Source organism: Saimiri boliviensis, chromosome 12, assembly GCF_048565385.1.
Source record: "Saimiri boliviensis isolate mSaiBol1 chromosome 12, mSaiBol1.pri, whole genome shotgun sequence".
Classification (NCBI taxonomy): Eukaryota; Metazoa; Chordata; class Mammalia; order Primates; family Cebidae; genus Saimiri; species Saimiri boliviensis.
Window position 1 is genome coordinate 17,773,487 of NC_133460.1, and position 20,037 is coordinate 17,793,523.

General features: G+C 41.9%; 1 protein-coding gene across 8 annotated transcripts in view; it reads left to right on the plus strand.

The window, feature by feature from the left end:
- Positions 1 to 20,037, plus strand: part of CDR2 (cerebellar degeneration related protein 2) — a 110,830-nt gene that overhangs the window by 3,680 nt on the left and 87,113 nt on the right. For 5 of the 8 annotated variants that reach the window (XM_074381935.1, XM_074381932.1, XM_074381931.1 and 2 more), the window contains exons 3-4: positions 12,615 to 12,732; positions 15,707 to 15,828. The exons of 2 other annotated variants lie outside the window; for them this stretch is intronic. The gene's annotated coding sequence lies outside the window, so the exon portion shown is untranslated. The remainder of the gene's footprint in view (positions 1 to 12,614; positions 12,733 to 15,706; positions 15,829 to 20,037) is intronic. One more of the 8 variants, XM_074381934.1, reaches the window with a different exon arrangement.

Below are 20,037 nucleotides of genomic sequence, written 5' to 3' on the forward strand. Positions count from 1 at the left end.
TGGAAATAATAATAATGGTTACCTATTTCATGGGGATGTGGTGAATATCATATTATATACTCTAAATATAAAGGGCTTAATAAGTGCCTCAACGTATAGTAAACACTCAAAAAATGTTAATTTGTTTTTACTTTAACTTGGGTAAATTAGCCTCATCTGAGCCTCTCTTTCTTCATCTGTAAACTAAGAGCCATTGTTCTGAGCTGTCTGCTTCACAAGACATCTGTGAGAATTAGATGATCTGAGAGTTTTTTAGACACTAAAACATCAACCAAAGTTACCGTAATAAAGATGCTCAGTCCTAATGTAAAATGCCCATGTGAGTGATCTAGGTTGCCATCCTATAAGAATCTTATGCCTGTCAGATGATACTTAGTCTACGGAGGATCAAAAAAAGAAAAAGAATTAAAAAATAAAAAAACAAGAGGATCTTATGCCTGATTATCTGTCAGAGACTTTGGTCTCTGCAAAGCTACTCTCCGTAAAACATTCTCATAGAACTTGGCCAGGCACAGTGGCTCACATCTGTAATTCTGGCACTTTAGGAGGCCGAGGCGGGTGGATCACGAGGTCAAGAGATCGAGACCATCCTGGCCAACATGGTGAAACTCTCTCTACTAAAAATACAAAAATTTGCCGGGCATGGTGGTGCACGCCTATAGTCCCAGCTACTCGGCAGGCTAAGGCAGGAGAATTGTTTGAACCCAAGAGGCAGAGGTTGCAGTGAGCCGAGATCACGCCATGCACTCCAGCCTGGCAACAGAGTGAGACTCCATCTCCAAAAAAAAAAAAAAAAAAAAAATTCTCTTAGAACTCGTGAAGATAGCTTCTCTTAATAATGTGTCTATCTTCACACATGTGTCTATCTTCATGACATTTAAAATTAATGGAGTGAGGAAAAGAATATAAAACACAAAATTAGGCCAAGACGGGAGGATCATTTGAAGCCAGGGATTCAAGACCACCCTAAACAACATGTTGAAACCCCGTCTCAAAAATAATACAAAAACTAGTTGGGTGTGGTTGTGTAGGTACTTGGGAGGCTGAGGCATGAGAATCACTTGAACCCAGGAGGCAGAGGTTGCAATGAGCTGAGATCATACCACTGTACTCCAGCCTTGGTGACAGAGCAAAAGTCTGTCTCCAAAAACAGAGCAAAATAAACAAACACACAACTATAAAACATTCAAACCTAAAAACACAAAATCAGCCAGGCACGGTGGCTCACATGTGTAATCCCAGCACTTTGGGAGGCCAACACAGGCAAATGCGTTTAGCCCCGGAGTTGTACACCAGCCTGGGCAACAAGAAAAAAACCCAAAACGCTGTCTATAAAAAAAAAAAAAAACCCTACAAAAATTAGTCAGTGAGGTGGCATGTGCCTGTAGACCCAGCTACTCAAGAGGCTCAGGCAAGAGGATCAAGTGAGCCTGGGAGGTGAAGGCTGCAGTAAGCCATGACCGCACCACTGCACTCCAGCCTGGATGACAGAATAAGACCATGTCTCAAAAAATAAAATAAAAATCAGGCAGTAAACTCAAGTTACCTATTTGTCAAAGATGCCTCTCGTTTTAGTAGTAAAGTCTCTTCCCCTGTGATATATAAAATTCTTTCCAGCTGGCTTACCTATCTACCCAGTCTATACTGGTCAGGGCATTTCACCTGCTTACAGAACGTTCTGAACTCCCACGATTTCCTCCCTCATCAGTCTCACACATGTTTGAGTTTATGACAGGAATATCACCAGAAAGACAAAGAAATGCCACTTTCTCATACGCGATACATATTTATTGGGTACCAGGCCCTGGATTTACAGGAATAAAAAGCAAAATAGACTCAATGTCTCACCTTCATAGAGCTTACTGTCTAATAAGGAGGCAGAAAAATGCATAATTGCAAACTACTGAGAGCTAGAAAGGATTTGTATATTGTTAGGAGAACTTGGAGAGCTCTGGCTTAATTGAGGTTGGAGGGCATGGGGGAAGGAGAGTGTTCAGGGAAAGCTGCCCTGAGGAAATGCGCTTTGTGGTCATTTTGACATCCCCTTGCTAAAACTGAAAGCTTCCAGATTGCCCAAGTTCCTCCTGGACTACAGGTATCCCCAATAATTGTGACAACAGAAATGGAGATAATACAGGACAGGCAAGCCCCAAAGTGGCGCTTAGCTCTCTGGGTTCTTAGCTTGCCAGGAAGGAATTCAAAGGCAAGCCAGAAATAGAAGAAAACAGCTTCTGCTATTGAAGAAGAGACTGTGTTACAGGTCTGTGACTGCTCCTGCAGCGCAGGGCTACCCCATAAGCAGAGAGTAGCAGCTCAAGGTAGCTTTGCAGCCATATTTATAGCCGCTTTAATTTTATGTAGAGGCTGAGCGCAGTGGCTCATGCCTGTAATCTCAGCACTTTGGGAGGTCGAGGTGGGTGGAGCATGAGGTCTAGAGTTTGAGACCAGCCTGGCCAACATGGTAAAACCCCATCTCTATTAAAAATACAAAAAGTCGAGCATGGTGGTGTGCACCTGTAATTCCAGCTACTCAGGAGGCTGAGACAGGAGAGTTGCTGGAACCTGGGAGGCACAAGTTGCAGTGACCTGAGATCTCGTGCCACTGCATTCCAGCCTAGGCAACAGAGCAAGACTCTGTCTCAGTAAATAGATAAATAAATAAATAAATAATTGCACGTAGATTAAGGAGCAGTTTATGCAGAAATTTCTAGGGAAGGGGCAGTAACTCTTGGGTCATTGGATCATTGCCATGGAAAAGGACAGTAACTGTCGAGTGTTGCCATGGCAATAGTAAATAGACACGGCACACTGGTGAACATGTCTGATTGAAAGCTACTTATGCCCAGGGCCTGTTTTGGCTAGTTCTTAATCTGGTCCAGTGTCTACTCCAGTGTCCAAGCCCCACTTCTGGAGTTGAGTCCCATTGAGTCCCACCTCCTACCTGACTGCTCCTCAGAGCCTTCTAGAATGTGAGGAATCACAACGTCCCTCACATGCGTTCGCTGAGTTCTGGAGAAAAAAAAAAAAAGAATTATCTGGACAGCTGTCAACACAATGCCCTATATATAGTCAGCTCTCAAATAGTAGCTATGGTTGTTATTATGGAACCGTAAGGCAGATGTGAACCTAGTTCTCCTTGCACAAGTTACTTAAGCAGTCCAAGAGATGAACAGCCATCTACTTCAAACTTAGTCCACTATAAAACGAATTCATTAGGGAGGGTTCTTCAATCTAAATCCTGGGCTCCACCAAAAGAATCAGCTTCTCAAGCAGAATGAATTGTGTTAATTAGGCATTTTATTTTATTTTATTATTTTTTTTTCAGACAGGGTCTCTGTTGCCCAGGCTGGAGTACAGTGGTGTAATCTTGGCTCACTGCAACCTCCGCTTCCTAGTTCACGAAATCCTCCTGCCTCAGCCTCCCAAGTAGCTGGGGCTACAGGCACACACCACCATGCCCGACTAGTTTTTTGTGTTATAGAGACAGGATTCACCATGCTGCCCAGGCTGGTCTTGAACTCCTGGAGTCAAGTGATCTGCCTGTCTCAACCTCCCAAAGGGCTAGGATTACAGGCACGAGCCACCATGCCTGGCCTCTAAATCAGGCATTTTAGTATACATGTTTTATAACACCTAAGTTGTCCTTTTTTTTTTTTTTTTTTTTTTTTCTTTTGAGACAGAGTTTCTCTCTTGTTACCACGCTGGAGTGCAATGGTATGATCTCAGCTCACTGCAGCCTCCGCCTCCCAAGTTCAAGTGATTATCCTGCCCAGCCTCCCAGGTAGCTGGGACTACCGGCATGCACCACTATGCCAGCTAATTTTTTTTTCTTTTCTTTTTTTTTTTTTTGTATTTTTAGTAGAGACAAGGTTTCACCATGTTGGCTAGGCTAGTATAAACTCCTGACTTCAGGTAATCCGCCCACCTTGGCCTCCCAAAGTGATGAGATTACAGGAGTGAGCCACTGTGCCCAGCCTAAGTTGTTCTTTTTAAAGGCACAAGTTTCTTTATGACATTTAGGGCTTCAACCTGATGGATCGTAAGTAAATTGATTAATTCTAACTGATAGGGGTACAACTGGTATCAAACGAGAGCCATGTGGTACCTTAAGGAAATTTACTAGTTCAGTTTAAGACCCCTTGTGATTCTCTTTCTTTCTTTCTTCTCCCTCCCTCCCTCCCTTCCTTCCTTCCTTCCTTTTTTAGACAATCTCACTCTGGAGTGCAGTGGCATGATCTCAGCTCACTGCAACCCCTGCCTGCTGGATTCAAGCAGTTCTCCCTCAGCCTCCTGAGTAACTGGAATTACAGGCATGCAACCCAACCGCAGCTAATTTTTTGTATTTTTGGTAGAGACAGGGTTTCACCATATTGGCTAGGCTAGTGTTGAACTCCTGACCTCAAGTGATCCATCTGCCTCAGCCTCCCAAAGTGCTGGGATTACAGGCATAAAACACCATGCCTGGCCATGATTCACTTTCTTTACCTGTAAAATCAGCCACTTTGATATTTATGCAGATCCTTCTGCCTGTACTTCTGAATCCTTAAAAGACATCTTCACATACAGTAGTTTAAGCTACTTAAAGGGATATAAGTATTTTTAAATATATATTTCAACTAAATGTCCTTCTAATAGCAAGTCTATGAGTCAGAGCTCTGATAAAAGACAGAAGGCTGTTGCTTTCATTTGGTTTCTAGGGCATTTTTGAAGGTCCAAATATCTTTTATCTAGTTTTAAATATTCTTTCAAAACAACCCTATCCTTGGCCTCTTAATTGCTGTTCTTGTATGTACGGGGGCTTGGTCTTCTGAATGACTGCTTCCTCTCCACCTAATTCACTGCAACATGGGTATTTATTTTGAAACTATGAAGGCTCCTTATTTTGTGACTATGAAACATTTAAACTTATGGTTTATATGAAGTACATGGGGGAAAGTGTGCTGTATTATGAGAAATCTTTTAAAACCTAAAATGTAAATCTTTTACAGTAGATCGAATGTGTGTATACATAAACATAAGTGATCTTAAAGAGTTTGTAAAACATACCACAAAATAACCACATCTCGCTGGCATGAAAGAAAACCACTATTTTCTTTTTGCACAACCAAAACTGGTCAGAAAATGAGGAAGAATACATTTATGAAAGAGGATGCTTGAGCAATCAACCAACCTGAAAATCAGAGAGAACTATCTCCCTTCTCTGGTGAAAACTATGATTGATTTTTAATAGCCACAACTAACAGGATCTTCCTCAAATTTATTGTGTGCACAACTCATTCAATCAGAGGAAAGGCATTTGGCTATCAGATCACAAAAACTGTGGCATTGTAAGACTCCCACTACAATTTTCATCTCCCTTTATGGTCTCTTCTTAACAAGAATTCTTTGTTCTATATGGTTTCCTGAAATTGACAAAGTCAGTACTGATCACAGCAATCAAGTTATTCTACAATAGAAACTTTATTTCTAAGTTCATTAGCTTTTCTTTTTCTTTTTCTTTCTTTCTTTCTTTTTTTTTTTTTAGACCAATGTAATGTTCTGTCTCCCAGACTAGAGTGCAATGGCATGATCACAGCTCACTGTATCCCCGCTAGGTTGAATCAATCTTCCTGCTTCAGCCTCCTGAGTAGCTGGGACTACAAGTACTTTCCACAACACTCAGCTAATTTTTGTATTTCTTTGAGAGCTAGGGTATCATTATGTTGCCCAGGCTGGTCTCAAATTCCAGAACTCAACACCGCCTCAGCCTCCCAAAGTGCTGGGATTATAGGCATGAGATACCAAGCCCGGCCTAAGTTAATTAGCTTTCTATGCTCAAGTCTTTTGGAGAAGTTTGAGATGTGACAGCTGCTAGGCATTAGAGCAGGGGTCCCCAAACTTTTTACACAGGGGGCCAGTTCACTGTCCCTCAGACCGTTGGTGGGCCAGACTATGCAAGGTGTGGCACCCTTCACAGCCAGCGCGGCCGCCTCCACTATCCCAGACAGCGGTATACAGTGTCACAGGCCCAGCACCACCTCCAGTGCTGTATACAGGGATGGCGGTGATCAGCCTGTGAACACTGTGTATACAGCGTCCTGGACATCTGCAGCAGCGGTGGGCCTCTTCTGTGGGAAGCCCACTGCTGCATGTTTCCGTTGTTATAAGACACCTCCTAAAAATAAGACAGCCCCCGTCTTTTGGGGGTAAAATTAATATAAGACAGGATCTTATAATAGGGGAAACACGGTGTGTAGTCATGTGGGGGGAGACTTTTGGGCAAAGGGAGGTTACAGGGGCCATTATGTTGTTGTACATTTGGGGGAGTGTGGGGGCCATTGTACTGTGTAGTACTGGTTATAGTGCTTTGCCTTTCTTCCTACTTCTGCTGTTATTTCACACTGCTTCCCGTGATGTGGGGTGCAGCCGCAGAGCAGATGTGCGTCATATGACGCACTTCTGGAGCCGTGACGCATGCATCCCGCGTCACCGGAAGTAGTACTGTACGTGAGCGACCGCGCTTTGTGGATGCATCCTGTGCTCCTCTCACTGACCACCAATGAAAGAGGTGCCCCTTCCTGAAGCGCGGCGGGGGCCGGATAAATGGCTTCAGGGGGCCACATGCGGCCCGCGGGCCATAGTTTGGGGACCCCTGCATTAGAGGCTAGCAGCTCTTCCCCCATCATGGAGAATTTTTCCTATTCAGATTATGCCTTCCCCACCTCACACCACCCCAGAGGACATGGAGAAGCTGGCTTTGTTCAGGAACCACAATAAAATGTAATTTTTTATTCATGAAATATAGGACAGTCTGTTCTCCCTCCAAGATAAATCTGTTTTTATAACCAAAACTATAAATGACAGTGGAGCCAAATTTGCTGTTTTTTGGACAGACATTCAAAAAGACATCCAAAATTTAAACAAATTGCTTTAGGTTCATTATATGCAGTTTTTGCTTTCATAAGGAGACATATTTACAGATAATTTTTACCACATATACAATGCTCATTATAACTATTCAATGAAAGAATACTTCAGGAAAAAAATCTAAGTTATCCTTGTATAGTTTTGATAGTACATTGGATTCATGTTTAGAATCTGCAACATTCTATTTGATTCATGTGCTGGAATTTTTCCATTATTTTATTTTTTCTTGCAGAGATAGGATCTTGCTATGTGGACTAGTGCTTCCTCTTCAATTTCCTCTCCTTCAATTCCCTCCAAAGTCTTGAACTCTTGTCCTCAAGTGATACTCCTATCTCAGCTTCCCAAAGTGCTGGGATTACGGGCGTAAGCCACCATTCCCAGCCCATTATGAAACTTTATTTATTTATTTTTCTTTTTTGAGATGCAGTCTTGCTCTGTCACCCAGGTTGGAGTGCAGTGGCACAATCTTGGCTCACTACAACCTCCGCCTCCTGGGTTCAAGCAATTCTCCTGCCTCAGCCTCCTCAGTATCTGGGATTACAGGCACCCACCAAGCACACCTAGCCAATTTTTATATTTTTAGTAGAGACAGAGTTTCACCATGTTAGCCAGGCTGGTCTCCAACTCCTGACCTCCAGTGATCCACCCGCCTCAGCCTTCCAAAGTGCTGAGATTACAAGCATGAGCCACTGCGCCCGGCCTATGATACTTTAAATAGCCACATATACATGGGTGTATTTTCATCTAGACAGATGGTAAATCATAGCACATTGAGGACATCAGGCATTTGTTAGACACTTTGCCCTATTTAGAACTTATATATGATTGGAAATAAGTATCAGGAATATATTATATTTTTGATATATGTTAAAGGCTGTTACAAGAAAAAAAATGAACTTAGATCTTTGTGACATATTAGGCTGTACATGGAGTTAATCATAAAATTGTCCTGAAAAATCTCTGGAAATAAAGAGATAAAATTGCTCTCTGAGAACCATACTTTAAAACATGCATATAGGCTGGGCACAGTGGCTCATGACTGTAATCCTAGCACTTTGGGAGGCTGACACAGGTGGATTGCTTAGGCCCAGGTGTTTGAGACCGAATTGAGCAATATGGTAAAGAGACCATATTGAGACCAGCCTGAGCAATATGGTAACATTCTGTCTCTACAGAAAATTATAGAAATTATGTTTTTATGGCTGACCAACCTTCTCCCTACCTTCCACCCCCAATGAGCTGTTATTTCTATAAATATGTTATACTTTCCTCCTGTCAAATCTTGGCTTGAGGCCTGCCTTTTTTTTTTTTTTTCCTTTTTTCCTTAGGAGGTCTCTGATTGAAAACTCAGATCATGCACTGTCACAGCCATAATGGTCACTCCTCAATCTCCTGTGTAATTGGTTCTGTTGGATACTCATCAGCTGTGAACCGTTCACTCTCAGAAACACACTGACAAACTACCAAATTATCACCTGCTTCATGATCTCATACACATGACTGAAATGTGATAGGAGGAAAACAAAATGGGCTGTTGGGGGACCTACCTTTTTTAAAGGTGGCTTTACATGTCTTTGCTCAAATCTATTGTCTTCTTCTTCTTTTTTTTTTTTTTTTATTTGAGACGGAGTTTCACTCTTGTTACCCAGGCTGGAGTGCAATGGCGCGATCTCGGCTCACTGCAACCTCCGCCTCCTGGGTTCAGGCAATTCTCCTACCTCAGCCTCCTGAGTAGCTGGGGTTACAGGCACGCGCCACCATGCCCAGCTAATTTTTGTATTTTTAGTAGAGACGGGGTTTTACCATGTTGACCAGGATGGTCTCGATCTCTTGACCTCGTGATCCACCCGCCTCAGCCTCCCAAAGTGCTGGGATTACAGACTTGAGCCACCGCGCCTGGCCTTCTTCTTTTTTTTTTTTTTTTTTTTTGAGACGGAGTCTTACTCTGTTGCCCAAGCTGGAGTGCAGTGGCATGATCTCAGCTCACTGCAACCTTCACCTCCCAGGTTCAAGCAATTCTCCTGCCTCAGCCTCCCTAGTAGCTGGAATTACAGGTGGGCACCACCACATCAGGCTAATTTTTATATTTTTAGTAGAAACAGGTTTCACCATGTTGGCCAGTCTGGTCTTGAACTCCTAACCTCATGATCCAACCACCTCGTCCTTCCAAAGTGCTAGGATTACAGGCACGAACCACCTCACCTAGACAAAATCTCATAGTTTTAACGTTTATGAATTTGTGTTGGGCTGCATTCAAAGCCCACGGGCCATGGGTTGGACATGCTTGATTTACATCAAGAGGCAGGAAGCCCACATTCTAGTTACTTCCTTTAAACGTTCCATGTGATCTTGGAAAAATCACATAACCTCAACTACCTTGTCTTTATAAATAGTAATCAATCGGCTGGAAGCAATGGCTTACACCTATAATCCCACCACTTTGGGAGGCCGAGGCAGGTGGACCACTTGAGGTCAGGAGTTTGAGACCAGCCTGGCCAACATGGCAAAACCCTGTCTCTACTAGAAATACAAATATTAGCTGGGTGTGGTGGCATGCGCCTGTAATCCCAGCTACTCCTGAGGCCGGAGAATTGCTTGAACTCAGGAGGCAGAGTTTGCAGTGAGCCGAGATCATGCCATGGCATTCCAGTCTGGGTGAGAGAGCGACACTGTCTCAAAAAATAAAAATAAAATAAATAAAAATGCTAAGCAATCAAGACCACCCATGTGTAAAGGTATGGACCATCACTTGCTTACTTTCTTTAGTGAATTATGAATTACATGAATTTTTTCGAAACTCTAATATAAATACATCTGTACTTAGACAGTATGCAAGAGAAGTGGTATAATTTTGTTTGTTTGTTTGTTTTTTCCTGAGACAGAGTTTCACACTGTCGCTAGGCTGGAGTGCAGTAACACAGTCTCGACTCTCTGTAGCCTCAGCTTCCCAGGTTCAAGCTATTCTCCTACCTCAGCCCCCCAAGTAGCTGGAATTACAGGCACCCAACACCATGCCTAGCTAATTTTTTGTATTTTTAGTAGAGACAGGATTTCACCATATTGATCAGGCTGGTCTCAAACTCCTGACCTCAGGTGTTCCACCCACCTCAGCCTCCCAGTGTTGGGATTACAGGCGTGAGCCACACTGCACCTGGCCTGTTTTCTTGAAAAAACCAAGTCTCACAAATTCAGAGTTCCGTAATACTCCATAAAACAAGAAACAGGGCCAGGCGCGGTGGCTCATGCCTGTAATCCCTGTACCTTGGGAGGCCGAGGTGGGTGGATTATGAGGTCAGGGGTTTGAGACCCACTTGGCTAACATGATGAAAACCCATCCCTACAAAATATACAAAAAATTAGCCAGACGTGATGGCATGCGCCTATAATCCCAGCTACTCAGGATGCTGAGGCAGGAGAATTGCTTAAACCCTGGAGGCAGAGGTTGCAGTAAGTCGAGATCATGCCATTGCACTCCAGCCTGGATGACAGGGCAAGACTCTGTATCAAATAAATAAATACATACATACATACATACATACATACATACATAAAATTAGAAAGAATTTGTTATCAATAGTACCATATCTGTGACAACATTTATAAATGGAGATGATCTTTTCTTTTGAGAAGTATGTGCTTGACAAATTATCACCTTCTTATGACCTGAAATCAAAATCCTTGCCTTTCTTCCTCCTGTATGTTCATCACACACACACATACACACACACACACACACACACACACACACACCCCACCTGCTTTGTTTCATAGTGTGAGGCTTGCCCAGTCTACTGTGAAGCACCTGGGAAGAAAAAAACTCTAGAAATGAAATGGAAATAGATATATTTTTACCCTGTGACATTCTCGATCTGGGCGACAGCCTACTCTCCATAAAAGAAAGCCTCCTATAACAGTACTGCAAAGGTACCGCATGTCACTTACAACAGTGACAGCACACATTAAGTGCCAGACATTGTGCTAAGTGCTTTTCATATGCCATCTCTTTTATTTTTTTAATTTTTATTTTTATTTTTATTTTTTTTGTATGAAACAGAGTCTCACTCTGTCGCCCAGGCTGGAGTTCAGTGGTGTAATCTCGTCTCACTGCAACCTCGGCCTCCCAGGTTCAAGCAATTCTCCTGCCTCAGCCTCCCGAGTAGCTGGGATTACAGGTGGGCACCACTACACCTGGCTAATTTTTGTATTTTTAGTAGAGATGGTGTTTCACCATGTTGACTAGGCTGGTCTCAAACTCCTGGCCTCAGGTGATCCCCACCCACCCTCACAAAGTGCTGGGATTACAGGCATGAGCCACCTCGCCTGGCCCATGTGCCATCTCTTTTAATCCTCGTAATAATCAAATGAGATAAATGAGATGGATACTATTATTACCACCTTTTTTTCTTTTCTTTTCTTTTCTTTTTTTTTTTTTGAGAGAGAGCCTCACGCTGTCGCCCAGGCTAGAGTGCAGTGGCACAATCTCTGCTCACTGTAACCTCCACCACCTGGGTTCAACCGATTCTTCTGCCTCAGCCTCCAAAGTAGCAGGGACCACAGGTGCGTGCCACCACACCTGGCTAATTTTTTCTATTTCTAGTAGAGACAGGGTTTCACCATGTTAGCCAGGATGGGCTCAATCTCCTGACCTCATGATCCGCCTGCCTTGGCCTCCCAAAGTGCTAGAATTACAGACATGAGCCACCATGCCCAACCTATTACCACCTTTTTACAGAAAAGAATCCAAGGCAGAGAAAATTTCCATTGCTTTTACAGTGAATACATAAATAAGTGGTTGTCGTGGAGGCAGGATTTATTTTTTTCAGACAGGGTCTTTCTTCATCATCCAGGCTGTAGTGCAGTGGCATCATCTCTGCTCCCTGCAACCATCACCTCCTGGGCTCAAGTGATCCTCCCACCTCAGCCTCACAAGCAGCTGGGAAGTCAGGCATGCACCACCATGCCCAGCTAATTTTGGGGATTTTTTTGTAGAGATGGGGTTTTGCTACATTGCACAGTCTGGTCTCAAATTCCTGGGCTCAAGTGATCCTTCCACTTCAGCCTCCCAAAGTGCTGGGATTACAGCACCTTGCCTGGCTGAGGCAGGATTTTTAACTAGGCAGTCTGGTTGCAGAATCCACATTATTCACCAAAATACTCTACTGCCTCCTAGTGTTTATTTATTTAATTTTGTAAAAGATTTTTGCAGGCCAGATGCAGTGGCTTATGCCTGTAATCCTAGCACTTAGGGAGGCTGAGGCAAGTGGATCACCTGAGGTCAGGAGTTTGAGACTAGCCTGGCCAACTTGGTAAAACCCTGTCTCTAATAAAATTACACAAAATTAGCATGGTGTTGTAGCAGGCATCTGTAATCCCAGCTACTCAGGAGGCTGAGACAGGAGAATCGCTTGAACCTGGGAGATGGAGATGGCAGTGAGCCAAGATTGTGCCCTTGCACTCCAGCCTGGGCAACAAGAGTAAAACTTCATCTCAAAAAAAAAAAAGTATATATATATGTATGTATATGTATTTTGCAGAGATGGTCTTGCCTTGTTGCCCAGGCTGGTCTCAAACTCCTGGCCTCAAGGGATCCTCTCACCTCAGCCTCCTAAAGTGCTAGAACTATGGGCATGAGCCACTGTGTTTTGTTTTGTTTTGTTTTGTTTTGTTTTGTTTTGTTTTTTTAAGATAGTATCTTGTCTGTCGCCCAGGCTGGAGTGCACTGGAGTGATCTCAGCTCACTGTAACCTCTGCCTCCCAAGTTCCAGCAATTTTCCTGCCTCAGCCTCCCAAGTAGCTGGAATTACAGGCACGTGCCACCAAGTCCAGGTAACTTTTGTATTTTTAGTAGAAACGGGGTCTCGCCATGTTGGCCAAGCTAGCCTCAAACTCCTGACCTCAGGTGGTCCACCCGCCTTGGCCTCCAAAAAGTGCTAGGATTACAGGCATGAGCCACCGCCCCAGCCACCTTAGTGGTTTTGTTTGTTTTGAGTCAAAGTTTTGCTCTGGTCACCCAGGGTGGATTGCAGTGGCATAATCTCGGCTCACTGCAACCTCTGCCTCCTGGGTTTAAGTGACTCTCCTGCCTCAGCCTCCCAAGTAGCTGGGAATCCAGGCACTCACCACCATGCCCAGCTAATTTTTGTGTTTTTAGTAGAGACAGGGTTTCGCCATGTTGGCCAGGTTGGTCTCGAACTCCTGATCTCAAGTGATTACCCCCACCACCTCAGCCTCCCAAAGTGCTGGGATTACAGGCATGAGTCACCGCACCTAGCCTGCTCCATTTGTTAAGTGGAATTTGTGAATTATTTCAGGACAACCTTCCAAAAATGAATTGAAAACAATATTTACAATCTGTAAATTTTTGGTAGTTGTTGAGATGGGGTCTCACTCTGTCACCTAGGCTGGAGTGCAGTGTCTCGATCATGGCTCACAGCAGCCTCGACCTTCCCAAGCTCAGGTAATCCTTCCACTTCAGTTTTTGTATTTTTAGTAAAGAGAGGTTTTGCCATGTTGCCCAGGCTGATCTTGAACTCCTGGGCTTAAGCAATTCACTCACCCCAGCCTCCCAGAATGCTAGGATTACAAGCATGGGCCACCATACCTGGCCAAGGATCCGTTAATTTTATTTTATTTATTTATTTATTTTGAGATAGAGTTTCACTCTTGTCACACAGCTGGAGTGCAGTGGTGCGATCTCGGCTCACTGCAACCTCTGCCTCCCGGATTCAAGCCATTCTCCTGCATCAGCCTCCCGAGTAGCTGGGGTTACAGGCGCCCACCACCACCGCTGGCTAATTTTTTTATTTTTAGTAGAAATGGGGTTTCACCATGTTCAGGCTGGTCTCAAACTGCTGACCTCAGGTGATCCACGTGCCTCGGCCTCCCAAAGTGCTGGGATTACAGGCGTGGGCCACTGTGCCCAGCCTGTACATTTTTTTTAACTCACCATGTGTAGTGTACAATTTATGAGTTTTGACAAATACATATAACTGTGTAATCACCACTGAAACTAAGATACAGAGTATTCCCATTGCCTAAAAAAATTCCCTGTCCCCCTTTGTAGTCAATCCTTCTCCCACTTCTAGGCTCTGGCAATTGCTGTTGTGTTTTCTACGCTGATAGTTTTGCCTTTTTTAGTACATCATATAAATGAAATCATACAGTAGAATAGTCTTTTGAGTCTGACTTCTTTTACTTAGCACAATGCACTTGACATTCATTTATACTATGGTATCAGTAAAAAGTCTTTTTATTGCTGTGTAGTATTCTCTGGTGTAGATGTACCTCAATTTGTTTACCCATTAACCAGTTGAAAGACATTGGATTGTTTCTCATTTTTTGGTGATTATGAATAAAGCTGCCATAAACATTGGTGCACATGTTTTGTGTGAACATAAGCTTTTCTTTCTCGCTTTTTTTTTTTTTGAGACAGAGTCTTGCTCTGTTGCCTAGGCTAGAGTGTGCAGTGGCACCATGTCGGCTCACTGCAACCTCCGCCTCCTGTGTTCAAGCAATTCTCATGCCTCAGCCTCCAAAGTAGCTGGAATTACAGGCATGCGCTACCACGCCAGGCTAATTTTTGTATTTTTAGTAGAGGTGCGGCTTCCCCATGTTGGCCAGGCTGGTCTCGAATGGGATTACAGGTATGAGCCACCGTGCCTGGCATTAGTTTTTGTTTCTCTTGGGGAAAAAAGCTAGAGTGGGATTTCTGGATCATATGTCAGCTGTATATTTAACTTTATAAGAAACTGTCAAACTGTTTAGTAGATGTATTGTTTTAATTCTTACCACGAATGTATGAGAGTGCTGGATGCTCCATATCCTTGTCAGCAGTTGGTATTCAGTTTTTGTTTTTGTTTTTGTTTCTGTTTTTTTAGCCATTCCAATTGTTATGGAGAGATGTTTCATTATGGTTTTAATTTGCGTTTTCCTAATGACCAATAATGTGAAGCGTCTTTTCATGGACTTACCTTCTATGTGTGTATCTTCTTTGGTGAAGTGTCTTTTCAAAGCTTTGCCCATTTTTATTTTGTTTTTTCAAGTCATTCATGGAATATAAACTGTGTTAGTTCATTCTTAACACTGCTATGAAGAAGTACCTGAGACTGGGTCATTTATAAAGGAAAGAAGTTTAATTGACTCACAGTTCCACATTGCTGGGTAGGCCTCAGGAAATTTACAATTATGGCACAAGGCAAAGGAGATGTTAGGCACCTTCTTCACAGGGCAGCAGGATGGAGTGCAAGCATGGGAAATGCCACATGCTCATAAAACCAGCAGATCTCCTGAAACTCACTCACTATCATAAGAACAGCATAGGATAAACAGTCCCCGTGATCCAGTTACCTCCACCTGGTCAACCCTTGACACATCGGGATTGTATATATATATATATATATATATATATATATATATATATATGTATTTTATTTTTTTTTTGAGACGGAGTTTCACTTTTGAGGCCCAGGCTGGAGTGCAATGGTGTGATCCCAGCTCACCAAAACCTCTGCCTCCCAAGTCCAAGCAATTCTCCTGCGTCAGCCTCCCTAGTAGCTTGGATTACAGGCATGCACCACCACGTCTGGCTAATTTTTGTATTTTTAGTAGAGACAGGGTTTCATCATGTTGGTCAGGATGGTTTCAAACTTCCAACCTTCAGGTGATCCACCCTCCTCAGCCTCCCAAAGTGCTGGGATTAGAGGTGTGAGCCACCGTGCCCGGCAGTAATTCAAGATGATATTTGGGTAGGGAAACAAAGCCTAACTACTATATTACAAACTTTGCCTTTTTATTTTTTTAGACAGGGTCTTCCTCTGTCGTCCAAGCTGGAGTCCAGTGACATAATCAGAGCTTACTGCAACCTCGAACTCTTGGGCTCAGATGATTCTCCCACCTCAGTCTCCTGAGTCACTGGGATAACAGGTATATGCCACAATACCTAGCTAATTTTTAATTTTTTGTAGAGGTGGGGTTTCGCTACATTGTCCAGGCTGGTCTTGAACTCTGAGCCTCAAGTGATCCTCTGCCTCCCCAAGTACTGAGATTATAGGCAAGAGCCACTGTGCCCAGTGTACCATTTTTAAAATTAGGTTGATTGTCATTTTATAATTGAATTGTGACAGTTCTTCACATATTCTACATACAAGTTTTTATCAAATAGGCATTTTGTTTTTTAAATATTTTCTTACAGTCTGTGGTTCACATTTTCATTTTCTTAACCATGTCTTTCAAAGATCAGAAGTTTTAAATTTCGAAATCAAACTTACTAATTTTTTTCCCTTACAGTTTGTAATTTGATGTCATATTTAAGAAAATTTTCTCATTCTAGAGTCACAAAGATATTTTCCTGGGTTTTATTCTAAAAGATGTATGGTTTTAAGTATTACATTTAGGTCTAAACTCCATTGGTTCAATGTATGGGTTGAGATTCATTTTTGTTCTTTTCTTGGGGTAGGGGGAACTGAGTCTCTCTGTCACCCAGGCTGGAGTACAGTGGCACGATCTTGGCTCACTGCAACCTTTGCCTCCCAGGAGCAAGTAATTCTCCTGCCTCAGCCTCCCAAATAGCTCAGATTATAGGTGTGCACCACTATGCCTGCCTAATTTGTGTATTTTTAGTAGAGATGAGGTTTTGCCGTGTTGGCCAGGCTGGTCTCAAAGTCCTGACCTCAGGTGATCCAGCTGCCTCGGCCTCCCAAAGTGCTGGAATTACAGATGTGAGCCACGGCACCCAGCCTTTTGTTCTTTTATTGGATGTCTAATTGTTGAAAATACTGTCCTTCCTCCATTAAATTGCTATTGCACTTTGTCAAAAATTAATTTTTCCATACATTATAGGAAATAATTAGTACTTGTATTCTCTATTCTGTCTATTCATAGGTACCATACTAGCTTGATTACAGTAGCTTTATAGTAAGTATTGGAATCAGGCAGTTTTAGCCAACTTTGTTCTTTTTAAAACTGTTTTTGACTACTTATTTTGCTTTTCCTTATAAAATTTATAATCACCTTGTCAATTTCTAGAAAATTTCCTTCTAAGCTTTTGATTGGATTGCATATGGAGAATGGACACCTAAACAATATTCAGTCTCCTAATCCATGAACACAATATCTAAGTTTTCTTTGATGTCTTTCATCAGTGCTTTTTAGTTTTTATCATCCACACCTTGCACATATTTTTAAAGATATATACCTAAGTATTTTCTTTTTCTTTTTTATGCTGTTGTAAGTGATAATTTTTTAAAAAGTAATATGTATTGCTGGCTAGGCACAGTGTATCACGCTTGTAATCCCACCACTTTGGGAGGCTGAGGCAAGAGGATCACTTGAGGCCAGGAGTGTTTTGTTTTGTTTCGTTTTGTTTTGTTTTTGAGATGGAGTCTCACTCTGTCACCCAGGCTGGAGTGCAATGGTGCAATGTTGGCTCACTGCAACCTCCACTTCCCAGGTTCAAGCGATTCTCCTGCATCAGTCTCTTGACTAGCTGGGACTACAGGCACTCACCACCATGCCCAGCTAAATATTGTATTTTTAGCAGAGATGGGGTTTCATCAAGTTAGTCAGGCTGGTCTGAAACTCCTGACCTCAAGTGATCCATCAGTCTCTATCTCCCAAAGTGCTGAGATTACAAGTGTTAGCCACCAAGACTGGTCAGAGGCCAGGAGTTTGAGACCAGCATGGGCAACATAGTAACACTCCATTTCTACAAAAAAAAAAAAAGAAAATTTACTTTTTTGTAATTAGCTGGACATAGTGGCATGTACCTGTAGTCCCAGCTACTCACGAGGCTCAGGTGGGAGAATTACTTGAGACCAGGAGATTGAGGCTGCAGTGAGCTATGATTACACCATTGCATTCCAGCCTGAGAGGCAGAGCAAGACATTGTCTCTTAAAAGTAATAATAGTAATGTAAATTTCCAGTTGTTCATTCCCAAATATAGAAATACAATTGATTTTTATATATTGACCTTGTATCTTGTGACTCTGCTAAACATTTCCTAATACAGTTTTATTTCTTCCTTTCAAATTTGTGTACTTTAATCTATTTTCCTTGTCTTATTTTACTGGCTAGCATGTCCAGTATAATTTGGAATAGAAGTAGAAAAAACAAATATCCTTGCCTTGTTCCCAATCTTAGAACAAAAGCATTCAGTAATATCACCTCACATTAGGATATTAACCACACATTTTTTTGTAGAAGACTTTGTCAAGTTAAGGAATTTCACTTCTACTCTTAGTTGGCTGACAGTTTTTAGCGTGAGTGGATATTTCATTTTATCAAACGCTTTTTCTGCATCATGTAAGATGGTCATGGGACTTTCTTCATGGAGCTTTTACTCTTTTTCTGTTGATATGGAAAATTACACTGGTTGATTTAAACACTGAGTGTTGAATCAGCATTGCATTCCACAATTAACCCCATTTAGTTGTATTTATTGTCCTTTTCACATTAGCTAGATTAGATTATCTGATACTCTGTTGAAGACTTTTTAAATCTATGTTCATGAAGAATACTGGTCTACGATTTTCTTATAATGTCTTTGATTGAAGTATCAGGATAATATTGATAAGATGAACTAGGAAGTGTTCTCTTCAATTTTCTGAAAGAGTTTGTGCTAAATTGGTAATTTTTTTTCTTAAATATTTGGTAGAATTTGCCAGTAAAACCATCTGGGTCTGGAGTTTCCTTGGAAAACATCTAAGTTGTCAGATTTATTGATATAAAGATTTCATAATATTTCCTTATTATCCTTTATGTATCTGCAGAATCTGGACTGATGCCCCTTTTTTCATTTCTGATACTGGAAATTCCGTTCTTCTTTTTTTCTTGACTTGTCTGGCAAGATGTTTATCACTTTTACTGGTATTTTCAAAGAAACAGCTTTTGGCATAATTGACTTACTTTTTAAAATTTTATTGGTTTCTGATCTTTATGATTTCCACCTGTTTAAATTGGGTTTAAGTTACTCTTCTTTTTCTAGTTTTTCTAACTTCTTAATAAAAGTATAGATCATTGATTTGAGTCTCTTCTTCTTCTTCCTCCTCCTCCTCCTCCTCCTTCTTCTTCTTTCTTCTTTCTTTTTCGTCTTCTTCTTCTTCTTCTTCTTCCTCTTCCTCTTCCTCTTCTTTTCTTCTTTTCTTCTTCTTTGTTTCCTAAGGCAGGGTCCTGTCACCCAGGCTGCAGTGCAGTGGCATGATCACAGCTCACTGCAGCCCTGACCCCCTGGGCTCAGGTGATCCTCCCACCTCAGTCTCCCAAGTAGCTGATACTAAGGCACATACCACCATGTCCGGCTAATTTTTGTAATTTTTGTGGAGATGGGACTACGCCATGTTGCCCAAGCTGGTCTCAAATTCCTGGGCTCAAATGATCCTCCTGCCTCTGCCTCCCAACGTGCTAGGATTTTAGGTCTTGGCCAGGTTAGCCACCACACCTGGCCGAGACCCTTCTTTCCTAATATAAGCATTTTATGCCAAACATTTCCCTCCTTGCACTGTTTTTGTTATATCCCATGATTTTTTATATATTACATATTTCACTTCTGTTCAATTCAAAACATTTTCTAATTTCCTTTGTGAGTTCCTCTTTGATTTATGAGTTATTTCTAAGTATATAATAAAACTTCTGGATATTTGAGAATATCCCAAGTATATTTCTTATTGATTTCTAATTTCATCCCATTGTGATCAAAGGAGATACTTTATATGATTACTATTCTTTTACATTTGTTGTGGTTTATTTCCCAGAAGAAGGTCTGTCTTGGTAAATGTTCCATTCGCATTGAAAAAAATACGTAATTTTGTTGTGGTTGGGCAGTGTGTTCTATAAATGTTAATTGGGTCAAGTTTTGTTAGCGTATTGCTTACATAAGATTAAAAAAAAAAATTGCTTACATCTTCTATATACTTATTGGTTTTCTGTCTACTTGTTCCATTGTTTTTTTGTTGTTGTTGTTGTTATTTTGTTTGTTTGTTTGATTTTGCTGGGTTTTGTGGAGTTGTTTTTTCTTTTCTTTTTCTTTTTTCTTTTTTTTTTTTTTTTTTTGAGACAAGGTCTTGCTCTGTTGCCCAGGTTGGAGTGCAGTGGCGTGATCACTGTTCATTGCAGCCTCAACTTTCTGGGTTCAAATG